The sequence below is a fragment of the Lagopus muta genome, chromosome 7 (genome assembly GCF_023343835.1).
Source record: "Lagopus muta isolate bLagMut1 chromosome 7, bLagMut1 primary, whole genome shotgun sequence".
Lineage (NCBI taxonomy): Eukaryota > Metazoa > Chordata > Aves > Galliformes > Phasianidae > Lagopus > Lagopus muta.
The window spans coordinates 42,551,389-42,563,903 of NC_064439.1; the positions used below are offsets into that span (position 1 = coordinate 42,551,389).

The 12,515-nt window shown below is 43.6% G+C and overlaps 1 protein-coding gene across 1 annotated transcript in view; it reads left to right on the forward strand.

Moving 5' to 3' along the window:
* The first annotated feature begins 1,566 nt into the window (after nucleotides 1-1,566).
* TRAK1 (trafficking kinesin protein 1) overlaps nucleotides 1,567-12,515 on the forward strand; it is a 489,038-nt gene continuing 478,089 nt past the window's right edge. Inside the window, exon 1 of the mRNA XM_048951221.1 lies at nucleotides 1,567-1,572. The gene's annotated coding sequence lies outside the window, so the exon portion shown is untranslated. The remainder of the gene's footprint in view (nucleotides 1,573-12,515) is intronic.

A 12,515-nucleotide genomic window follows, 5' to 3' on the forward strand; every position in this document is an offset into this window, starting at 1 on the left:
TGCTACTGTCTCCCATTTTGTTTTGCAAAAGGAAGCAAATCACCCAGGATGACTTCAGAGTCAGCTTGTCAGAAGATATTATGTAAATTGGCAAATCACATGGGCTTGTATCTAGAGCAGACAACTGAAAAGAGGGAAGTGTTTAGCTCCAGTGTAGTCTGAATTAACTGCCTGACTTTGAGGCATAAGATTGTCAAGTGACTTGTACGTTCAGATGAGGTGTGAAATTGGAGGAAACCAATCATGTATCAAAACTGAAGTATGCAAGGTAAGAAATGCTGTGTATTTCTGTGTAGACATGTGTTAAAAAAACAGGTCCTAAACATGAACAGGCACATACTTCTCATTTGTATCCTCTCATTAAGCTGTCCCAGAGAAGCTACCTCGTATTTCACAGAATTGGGGTTTGTAAACCATATGGTTGTTTCCAGCTTAAAATCTCTCAAGTTCTCTTTCCTTTCTTATAAAACATTAAATCCTGCAGCTCTCAGGAGTAGTCCTGACAAAGCCCTGAAGAGGGAAATGGCACCATGTGCTTTCAGAAGGAGATCCTTTAGGCCCGCTGATTTATAGATTCATGTAGCTCTCATTTTGCGTTAGATTTCCTGCTAATGATCAGCATGAGGTTGGCTACTGAAAGGGCAGTAACTGCTCGGAGGTTGGTTGTTCCTCCTGGATCTGCAGACAGAAAGGCCATCACAGCTTCAAGATCTGCAGGTAAAAGAATTGCAGGTAAACCTGCAATTGCAGGTAATCTGCAGGTAAATAGAGATGACTCCAGTGTGAGATCCCAAACTTGCTCAGCAGCTCTGGAAATGTCTTTGGAGAGCACAAGATACCCTTATCTCAGCTGCAGCCTGAGGTCCAAAGAGAGTGGGCTGAGACAGGTGAAAGAAGAGCTAGTGCCTAGCATCACAGTGAAGGCAATTGCCATTATGGTACGTGGCACATTTGGGTCCCACTGAATTATTGGCCGTAAACGCCAATAAAGGATGAGTGGAATCTTCTTGCAGCACCACCAAGCTCACAAGAATGCAGGGAAGCTACCTTTCAGGAGGTCACTAATGAAGGAGCGAGGATTACTGTCTCCTAGAACAGCTCTGTTTGGCTTGGACAAGAAGGCCTGGAGCGTGCTAGGCTCTCCTCTACAGAGCACTCCTCCAGAGCCTTGGCAGTCACACATTCACTGGCCTATGGAGTTGGAAACCATGCCTGTTGCCACATAGCTGCTACATCTTGATAGTGTTGCTTTCCAATGGCTAATGTAGAAGCAGGATGAAGTAATTGAGCAGCAGCAGGCCCAAGAGGAGAGGAAGGTGGGCCTGCTCCTTTGAAGATGATGCTCCTCACAGAATAGTAGTAGTGGGATGGAAATACTATATTTTGCATGTCAGCATTTTGGAAGATTTCCATACATGTATTTCAGTGAATTGCAGCTTATTTAAGTGTTCCGTAAGTAACTCCAAATTCTCAGACAGCATTTGGCGTCCTGTGAGTGCTACAAACCACCCCCACTATAACCACTGAAATGATTTCTCAGTTTCTGCAAATGAAAACAGGAGAAATACTTCCCATGGCTCCATTCTGTCACTGTACTCTCTCTCTAGTGTGCTGCAGAAAGGCAGAGAGCAAGCGCCCCTCAAATGGGACGAGGAAAAGCCTCTTATACAAGCACTGAACAAACCAGTTTCAGTCTCCACTGCCCTTTGCAACCTGGTGTTAAGAAAGCACTTCATCTGATAAGGCTGGAAAAGGTCAGAGCACTGGGTTTAGCATTTTACTGGAAGAATAAGCAGCCTGGCTCTCTGGAGTGCCGGGGACTGTGATCTAGTGGCCTCCACACAGGACCAGCAGCTATAAATTCCCAAGTCTTAATCCTCATACTGACAATTACTTCCCCTGAGACCTTGAGCAAATTGCTTAACCTTTCTTCTGCTTTCTCCTATAGTGAAATTGGGAATCCTGCCTCACGGGGCTGTTGTGTTTGTTAATTATTTAATACACGTGCTTAAGCATCCTGTGGATGTTTGTTGCATTCTTTGTTTCTATCGGTGCCTGATGCAGCTGGTCACTGTGTTGCATGGACCTTCAGTGATTGAAGGGAAGCCCCAGATAGCAGTCTCATCTCCAAAGAGGCCATCCAGCAGGCTTGGAGGAAATCCATGCAGGACTGAATGGAGGAGGCTAAAGGTGACCATTGGCTTGGTAGCCTATCTTTCCTGTAGGATATGCTGCAAGAGTAATTTCTAGGGTGGAGGAAAAGAAGGAGCATGGACATTGTTGTTGATGCTTCAGATCACAAGAAGGTTACATTCCTTCTTTGCCTCATTGCCTGCTGCAGACAGCAGGGCTGAGCAACGCTTCTCAGAGCTGCAGATCATCAATGTGGGATGCTCTGCTGCTTCTTGTTCAGGTCTGCATGCAAAAAGTAACCCGAAACCTCTAACCTTAAAGCAAGGTTGGATCTGGTCCTTCAGAAAAGTTGCATTCTGAAAAGGGGAAGAAAGAAAGAGGCAGCAGTACACGATCCGACTGTTTCACTTCTCTCTGCACTTGCATATCAGTGTTACTTCACGTGCCATTAATTAGACTTAATAGCCTATACTTTATCTCCCTTGTCATAATAAATTAAGTGTGAAAAATTTCAACAGGAAAGCACTCGAGTGATCTAAGCCTTAGCAGGCTTGGTTTTCGTGAGACCTGAATTAAGCAAAGTGCTTCAGCATCTGCTTAAAGTTCAGCACGCTCTTATCTGAGCTGCAGCATGAGTTGGTGCCAAGCTCAGGGCAAATCTCTGAGGTTCAACTGCTCAGCCTTCCCAGCTGAAGTTGGTAGCCCTGCCCCAGGCAAATGATTGTCTCCATCCCGGTGGTGGCATTGCTTGTTTAAAGAAATAGATGGCGAGTGCCTTTCAATTGTCACTGATCTTCAGCTTAAGGGGAAGTCTTTCATTTGGAACCCAAATTTTCCAGCTCAAGTGGCTACATTTTGGCTTCCAAATTTGGAAGCTCATATTTGAATTTCTAGTTAGGCAGAAAACCAGCTCTGAAAACTTTGGCTCCAGGCAGAAACTGCATTTCAAATAAGTCAGCCTGAGCAAACATCACGTAAGTGTGTTTCATTCAGCCCTGGGGAAGAGGCGAGCTCTCAGAGCTGCTCCCCAGATCTTTCTGGTTCCAACTTGGGTCATAGATGCTCAGTCTCACATTCTGACACTTGAAGGATGTGAGCCATGAAAGTCCAAAACCTGAAAGAAGGCAGAGGCAGCACAGCAGGAAGAGGTCTCCACTTTCCAGAAAGCATCTAAAACTAGATCAATGTTAGATTTTGCATAAGGTCACTTGAGTTGGAGACTGTCATCTCCGCTAAAGCCAACTGAAGATCTGAAGGTTCCCAGATCCTACTGAAAGTGCTTAACACCTCGAGGGGTCAAAACTGGTGCACTATAAAAATATTATTTAGAGCTTTTGAATATTTTAGCTTCTGGTTCTGGCCCGAATTTGGAAGAATAAACGAGCTTAAAACAGGAAGTAGAAAAACAATAAAACCAAGAGCTCATCAACATCTCGAAGGGTTTGATGTGAATTTTGTTTGAGGGGGGTTGTTCAGGTGTGGTTCAGGTTTTATTCCAAATGTGTTTATAAACTGAAAAAAAAAAAAGCACTGATGAGAAAGCAGCATGGCCCAAATCTAAGTCTGTGACTTCAGAGCAAAAAGCAGAAATATGTGCTGCTGTAAAGATTCCTGCTGTGCTGAGGTCCGAGGTCTTTATTGGTGAACTCCTGCAGGAACAAATAGCAGGCAAAAGCATTACTTGAACCAAGTTGCTTGTTATGGCTGCAACCGGAATTCAGCCCCTGCCACTGCCAATTAGAGGGCTAATTGAGAACTGGATCCTGAACCCTTTCGGAAATTGCTACCTCGAGGAAGTTTCCTGCCTCTCTTGATGCTGAGATACAGAGCCAGGACAAGCTTGTGCTGACGGCAGCTGGGATAGTCACCATGAAGGGATGTGCTGCTCAGGAAGAAAAGCATGATGCTTCTGTAATCACGCAAAGATTTAAAAAGCACACGTCGTCTGGAAGAAAACAAGAATGTACTTTTGTTTTCTTAAATGTAAGGGCTCAAAGACCAGAAGCAACTTATGCCTTCAACTGCTGAGCTTTTGTCATTTTATTCCTAGAATCACAGAATAGCTTGGGTTGGAAGGGATATTGGAGACCATCCAGTTCCAACGCCCTGCCATGGGCAGAGCTCCCACCCACCAGATCAAGCTGCCCAGGGCCCCATCCAACCTGGCCTTGAGCACCTGCAGGGATGGGGCAGCCACAGATTCACTGGGCAGAATCTCCTGGAATATGGCACACTGGCCTTTTCCCACAGCAGAAGCAATTCAGGCTTTCTCTGAGGAGGCCTAAGATAGTTTTACTTATTTAGAAATTCTTCCAGGGTGTTCCATTTAGTATTCAGGAGCCCATCTTTAACACCTTCCTTTATCTACAGCCTTACTCCAAAAGCTGGCTGAGCTGATTAGTTGTTAAGATCTCCTATAACCAGGACTCTCACATGAAATCAAAAGATTAAATCTAGATTAAATCTGATTGCCCACTGGTGCAACTTCACTGAAAGTGTTTAAGCTTAAGATAGGGATGGATTTGGCTCACAGTCATTAATTGGTTTGTGTAGCTCACAGTTCTTTGCCTGAAAGACATTAAATACTCATTTATTTCTTGCAAAACAGTTTTACATCATGGCCAGAACCTGGAATGGAAAGAAAGCAGTCTTTCAGTATTTAAAGGGGGCTATAAGAAAGAGAAAGAAAGACTCTTTAGCAGGGTTCGCTGTGAGAGGACAAAGGAAATGGTTTCAAAGTAAAAGAGAGGAGATTTAGATTGGACATAAGGAAGATTATTTTCAATAAGGGTGAAGAGGCACTGGAACAGATTGCCTGGAGAGGTGGTGGATGCCCCATCCCTGGAGACATCCAAGGTTGGACTGGACAGGCCCTGAGCACCTGATCAGTGTGTAGGTGTCCCTGTTCATTGCAGAGGGTTGGACTAAATGCCACTTAATGGCCCCTCTCAACTCAAATGATTCCATGATTCTCTGATTCTCTAATTCCAGAAAGAGAATAAAACTACCAAAAACTGGATTGCAGACAGCTGTAATTCTCAGGGAATTCTCTCCTATATGAAATGTTACTGTCTCAGTAGTAGGAGATTACTCAGGTTATATTAACAGAGCTATTATGAAGATAACAGATCTTTTGTTGCGTTCAGCCATGCAAAGTTCCCTCTGCTTCCGGTAGAAGTAGGGTTGAATTCCAGGGTAGGAACGTACCTGAGCCACCACCCAACAACATCAACCATCACGAGCTGCTATTTTTTTCCTCAGTTACTTTTCCAAGTTTGTTTGCCAGACTCTGCACTTTTCTGCTATGACTGGAAACAGAAGTGCAGCAAGACAGCATGGAGAAGATTTCTCTCCTAGGATTCCTGACCTGAGTAGAAATAGGCAGTGTCGGAAATAGTGCAAAACCCATCTCCCTTGAAAACTTTCCAGCCCATTTTTGCAGACTGTAGGCTTTTGGGCAGTCCAGATGAACTCTGGATAACCACCCAAATTTTTGGGTTTGCCCATCACTAAAAATATCACAGGCTGCAGGGCACTGTCTTGATCTGAGCCTCCAAGCATTTTGAAATTCACCCAACCCTGGTTGAAGTGATCATTATAATCTGGCAGGGAATGCAATCTGGGTTCCAAACTGTAGTTATTTTTAAAATCATCTTGCCAAAGCCCTGTTGGAGGCTGAACAGAAAAGCCATTTTACTCTGAACAGAAAGATCAATAATGTCTTATTCTTGATGAAGTATCCGTTTATGAGAAGCATATACAATGACACATTTCTGTAGGTAAGTTACATACAACTAGGCATTTGTTGATATTTGTTATCTTGCTGTAGAGTCCAAAATAATAGTAATAATGATTTAAAACCCCTCCAAACTGAGTTACAATTTTTAGTTGCCGCCTACTCACGGCCTCCCACACACTCCAGGAAGCCAGCTAAGTTTCCCTGCTGCTCTGCAATGAGCTCTTCACAAGCACAAGCACATTTCTATTCTAAACAGCAAAGCTGAAGGTTTCCCTGTGCACATGCCTTTCTCTTATCAATGGGGCCAGAGATGGCAAGCCCTACAGTGGGCATGTGCACCAGCAAGTCAGGTGAAATGAAGGGAAGGAAGCCTGGCTGCATCTGATGCATTTGAGAATTCCCTTTCCAAAGAAACCCAGTGTTCCTAGACACAGAAAAAATGTTAAAGAGCAGCTTGCAAAGGCAGTAGTGTGTAGCTTGTTACTGGGGACATCCCACTTGGAATAGCGCTTGATTAAGCTGAGATCCATGTGTAGTGCAGCAAGGGAAACAGGAGTGTGTGATCAGTGCAAAGATGTCCCTCAGCAGAAATCAGGGAGATTTCATCAGTAATACCTGTATTAACGTGTGTGGAAGGAGAGACTGTGGACAGAGGAGTATGGCTGGCAAATCTCTCACTATTTTTATCTTCCACCGGCATGAGACAATGATGGATCATCTGTGTTTAATAGGAATTTATGACCCAAAGAGTGATATTTAAAGGGCTCAATGATGCATTTAATAACCAAACATTCTTCCTGATTAGTGCTCATTTGATCTCTCGAGGAAAGTGCTCCCTCTGATTCAGATCTAAAAAAAAATACCCTTGTCTCCCTGTAGCTTGTGCCAGAGTGCAGAGACACTTCTGACCTCAGGAGCATCTGAGAAATTAATTTCTCCTGAAAATGCATGAACTGTGTAGCTTATACCCTTTTGGTTGCTCCTTCTTTCTGCTGCTCTCCTTTTAGAAGGATGCAGAAGCTGGAGAGTAGAAGTCCTGCTGATTCTTCATTAAGCATATTTTTCTTTGTCAGATATATCAAGATTCTTTGATAAATCCACTCTTTGTGGTTGCTTCACCATTTGCAAAGGTGAGCAATATTGATCCAAAGTAAACTGTGTGATTTTAGTCAGTTAGATAAAAATGTGAAGGAATGAACCTGTGTCGCTTGGCAGAGGCTGTTTCTCCTTTCTCTTTTCTGGGGGGTTGTATTTTCACAAATATGCTTGCTCAGATTCCCGGCTCTAAGTCTGATGGACAGAGAAGAAACAAATCAATAGAGAATGGGAAAAGAAGCATTACTTTTTGGCACTGATAATTCACTCCCAGGAGAATTACTCTTTGTCCAGTATTTCTAGTCCCAAAGATGATGTATCAGGCTGCCCAGAGAAGCTGTGGTGCCCCATACCTGGAGGTGCTCAAGGCCAGGTTGGATGGGGACTTGGGCAGCCTCATCCAGTGGGTGATAAATGTCAGGGGGTTGGGACTGGGTGGGATTAAAGGTCCCTTTCAACCCAAACCATTCTGTGATCCTCTGATGATTCCCTGATGAAGAGCATGCAGTGCCCTATGAAGAACTGGTCAGTCACACCGGTTTGTGTGGAGCCCTGGCCCTTTTTGTGCTGTCCACAGTATCCAGGGGCAGCAAGGGCTGGTCACAGCACTCCTAAAGCTCTGCCATGCTCCATGGTACTCAGGGTAGTGTGAGTTACAGCTTCCATTTTGTCTTGCCACTTCAGTGATGAGCGTAGGGTACGTGTTCAAGATGGTTGTACCATGTACTTAGGAGGGCCACTATTAATCTGGTGAAGGCTTCTCTTTTTACACCAAACTCCTCAAAACCTTCAAAATCTGTTTCAGTGGAAGCCTCAGGAGTGTGCCCACGCTTATCTCCCTGCCATCCTAACATAAAATGACGGCTGCAATCCATATATTGCATCATTTTTACTCTGCTGCAGGAGCTCTGAAAGCAGGATCTGTAACAGGAAGCCCTCAGTTGATGAATGTTGGCTGTTTCCCCCTTGTTTAGTCTGTGACAACCTTCCTAAGTTAATCGCCATCAGACAGACATGGGCAAACAAATCTTTGCCCAACTCAACAGCCTTATGTTCTACAACACAGGTTACTGTGGCATGGCAGATGAGGAAAAACAGTGATGTCCTTCTTCTGGGGTTTCCTACAATTTTCCCCATATCAGAGAGGGGATTTACCACCACAGTAGAGTCTTCTGCCCCCGCATAAATGTTAGCAACCTTTGGATCTTGTCCTTTTTCCGTTCCCCTTTAGAAAGGCAACATAGTTGTAATGATAAAAATAAATAAAGCAGTGTCCCTGTGAATCCGAGCCCAGTTTAACTCAGCAGGGGGACTTTTCAACCGCTGTCTTTTGTCAGTTAGGCCTGGTGCTGAAACCTGTACTTGAATTTCAATATTTTGATTTATTTAGGCTTGATTTGTCTCTAAGTTTATCCTAAGTTTGCTTTTGACACTCATTCTTTACTGCATCACAATAAAAACATTTTTCAATGCATGGCTCCCTACAGAAAGGGCTTTTTTATAGTAGTTCATATGAGAAGTCATTTATGAATGTTGTTTGTATACTGTGCTACTCTAATGCCCTGTAAATAGAAGAACTATATATTCTCCATAGCTCAATCTAAAGCTTTACAGAGCAATGCCTATTCACTGAACCAGTCCTGTCTGGTGTGCGACAGATTGACACGTACACAAATTCATTCTTATTGTATTCGAGATACCAAAATAAAAGCACCTTTTATACTTTCTGCAGAACATTCCACCTTAAAATGAGTCCTGGTAGTTTCAGGGTAGATGCAGATGAATTTTCTGCTGGTCCTATTGCTGCTGTTCTTAAATGTATTATTCATTCAGAGTGATTGATACCGTGTTCTGTCCACATTGCTTAAAAGCCACTGTCTGTTCGTCTCTCTGTTAATCTGCTTTGGCATCTTGTGGAGATGGAGATACAGAAAACACTTTGTGTTTCTGTTGAAGTAGCGACAGGAAATAAAAATGATAAAAAAAGGAGCTGCTTGATCTCTGGATTCATATGCTTAAAAAAAAGTCTGTACCACTGAGATGGCTGAATGGCCGAAAGGACAGGTTTTTACATTCTGCCAGCAGTGTGCTACAAGCGTGGCACGTTTGTTTCTGCCTGATTAGTCAGATGCTGGGCAGGGGAAGCAGGAGGCAACGCAGCGGCAGAGGAAGAAGATGCTCTCCGTAAGATCGTGACCTCCATTCCAGTGTCATTTCACACCTCAGGCAGTGATCTTGTTACATCTCATAAGCTAGGCAAGGTCAGCCCTGGTCAGGCTAAGTGCTTGAATAGGAAACTTCTAAGGAAAAACTCAGGTGCTATGAAAAGTGTGGCTGGTGGTTGGCTAGGTGACATTATTCCCTTGGAGTCACTACAAAAGACGTGCTCTTTTAAGAAGCCTCTGAGCATCTGCTGCTCCTCTGCTCTGTGCTGCTCCTTGCTCTGGCCACTAAGGCACTGAGAGTCCAACCCAGGTGCAGCCACAGTGCAGTTATTATAGAATCCTAGAATGTTTTGAGCTGGGAGGGACCTCAGAGACTGTCATTAAAAGCATTTCTTTGCAGTTCTCCTCAGAGCAGAAGTGTGAGCACCCTGTGGCCTTCCCAAACTCTCAGTTGGGTGAACACACATGTCCTCAGCAGCTTCTTCCCTGCAGTTCTGCAGGAGGGGTTGCATTTTGCATTACCCTTCTTGCAAAGCACCCTGGGCAGTGCAGACTGCTCCCTCCCCAAGCACCATGCAGCTAGGGGCTGGGCAAATCAAAACATGCATGTTTGTTGAGAAAAACATACTACTTTAGATGGATGCTTATGTGAGAAGGGGAAATACTGAAAAGACAAGAAATTCTCAAACAGAAATGCCCCTGGCACTCCCACTTCTCCTGCCCTTTCATTTGTGGTTCCAGCCACAGGTTGTCTTCTTTTCCCAGGAGCCTCACCTTGACTGGGACACAAACTGCAATGGGAAGTGGGAGAGACAGGGCAAAGCTGATAATGCAGTGCCAGTTCCTTCCTGCAGATGAGGCAAAGGTGTCTGTACAGGGTCAAGCTGCACAGTATCTGTAATCAATAGCATGATGTTATTGAAGTATTGTGATACTTTACCTAAGAAAGACAAAGCAGAGCTTAGAATTCAGCCTGGCAGGAAAAAGTATAGTGGTGAACCAGTGAATAAAACCCAAATATCCCACAAAAAATAAAGTACATCCCCATATCCAAACTGCTGTGCTTTAAGTATGCAGATATATGGCACAATGTGTACAGGGATGCTTTATTAGTGGGGTTTACATTCTAATGCTTTGTTTCAGCCTGGAAAAGAGAAGGCTGCAGGGTGACCTCATTGCAGCCTTCCAGTACCCAAAGGGAGCCTACAAACAGGAGTGGAGTTAACTCTTCACAAGGGTAGATAACAGCAGGACAAGGGGAAATGGTTTTAAGTTGAAGGAAGGAAGATTTAGGTTGGATGCCAGGGGGAAGTTCTTTACCCAGAAAGTAGTGAGGTGCTGGAACAGTTGCCCAGAGGTTGTGGCTGCCCCGTCCCTGGAGGTGTTCAAGGCCAGGTTGGATGGGGCCCTGGGCAGCCTGGTCTGGTATTAGATATGGAGGTTGACAGCCCTTGCATGTGGTAGTGGGGTTGGAGCTTGATGACCCTTGAGGTCCCTTCCAACCCAAGCCATTCTATGATTTCCTACTGGAAAGTGTGTTACTTAAAGCTTAATTCTGAATTTTCCGAAGTAGAAGCTTCCCAAGTGTCACTGTACATCTCTCACTTGCAAAACTAATAGGGAGACAAATGTTCTGGGGGAAGCTAGCAAAGTCATAGGGACAAACCAGCTCAGGGCAGCCAAAAAATCTGGGGGGAAGAGGGTCTTCAGATTAAAGATCAGTTCCATTCATGGACCACAAAGGAGTCCTTTAGAGGTGAGTGTTTTGTTGTTACAAACCAGAAGTTTGAAACCTTTGTCTCCCATGAATGTTTCACAACTACTCGCATTAGCTTTATGACCAGCAGGAAGTTCTTCACAGCTGCCTCCTTGTCTACATGAACCAGCAGTCAGAAACAAACAAAAGTTCCACTTGAGATTCTTTAAAAATATCCCTTGTATTTGATGCTTGCCCTCTTGGTCGCCTATCAAATGCCATGCTCAACATGGCATTACACGAACAATAGGCATTTTCTGAAATGGAACTTCTCTCAAATCTCCTTCATTTGTGTTTGTTGCTGTTGTGACTCTTCACCTGCTGGCCTTTATCTAGCAAAGTAAGGTGAGTTCAAAGGAGACTCTGGAGGCCTGTAGCGATTTTAATGACGAGGTGAAGTTGGAAGGTCTTGTGTATTATGAACTTAATGGGGCATTCTTCTCATTTACACTGACATCCTTTACATGGAGTTGTGAAAAGGAAAAAGTGTGGACAAGTGATCATAAGCAATTGGTTTGTTAAGAAATAACTGTCCTTGGCTGTAAATGAAGGGCTGGTGAAGCAAACAAATACGTGATGTAAGCCCACATAATCCTACCGGAGTTACAATAAGCTTGAGTTCCCATTGTCTTCTCCAGCTTGCTTTGCTTTGCTGTATGAAGCCATCAGGTAAAGAACAATGCCAAGAATCAATAACTGAGCTGTGTGAATACCTGGAATTTTGTTTTATTTTTTTCTTTTCTGGCTACGCCGAGATGTCATGAAAGAAATTCATTTACAGTTGAGCTGCCGTGAATCATTTCCTACATGTTTGGCAACTACTTTAAGTTGGCTGTAACATTTTCTTCAGCCTCAGATTAAGTGTTTTGGGGTGACTTCAGCATCCAGAAGTTTTTAAATTAAAAACTCAATGGAGGTAAATATTAGAAGTGACATTTTAAAAAAATGTTTAAATGAAAAAGATGAAATTGTTTTTATCAGAAAATGGTGTTTGCAGTAGCACGTCTAATCTGCTGAAATTTTCAAACCACTTCACCATCACAAAATCACGTAGTTGTATCCATGACACTATACTGCTACGAAAGAATTTCCCAGGTCTCAAGTCAGTTGTGTTCCCAGTGTTGATGCTGGAGCTGTTTATGCTGGGCACTTCATGCACCTGTAGAAACCTCAAAATGGTACATGCAAAACCATTACAGGCATGCAGCAAGGGACTTTATTATAGAGCATCTGGGGAGATGCGGTGCTTTCTTTTGGAGTTTGGGGTAATTCTGCAGAGATAAAGCTATTATCCAAAGGACCAAATATCACTTCTGTTGAAGTAACTTCTTCTAAGATTAAAGTGTCACACAACTTCCATGGCAAATATTTTCGTCAGCAGTTCTGAAGACCTAAACTTTTTCAAGATGAGTGTGTAAATTCATCAGTGCCTGCTTTCCCAGAGGCTGGGACTGACTATTTTAAGATTGCACTAGGAGAAGACAATACACTGGGGCTCGTCAGGAAACGGAGTCAAACCAAGAGCTCAAGTTAGCATTGCCAGCCAAAAATAAGTAGCTGAGTAACTGCATGTTATTAAAGGAAATACTTAGTTTAATACATTCATTCTGTTCCAGGAAGTGATGTC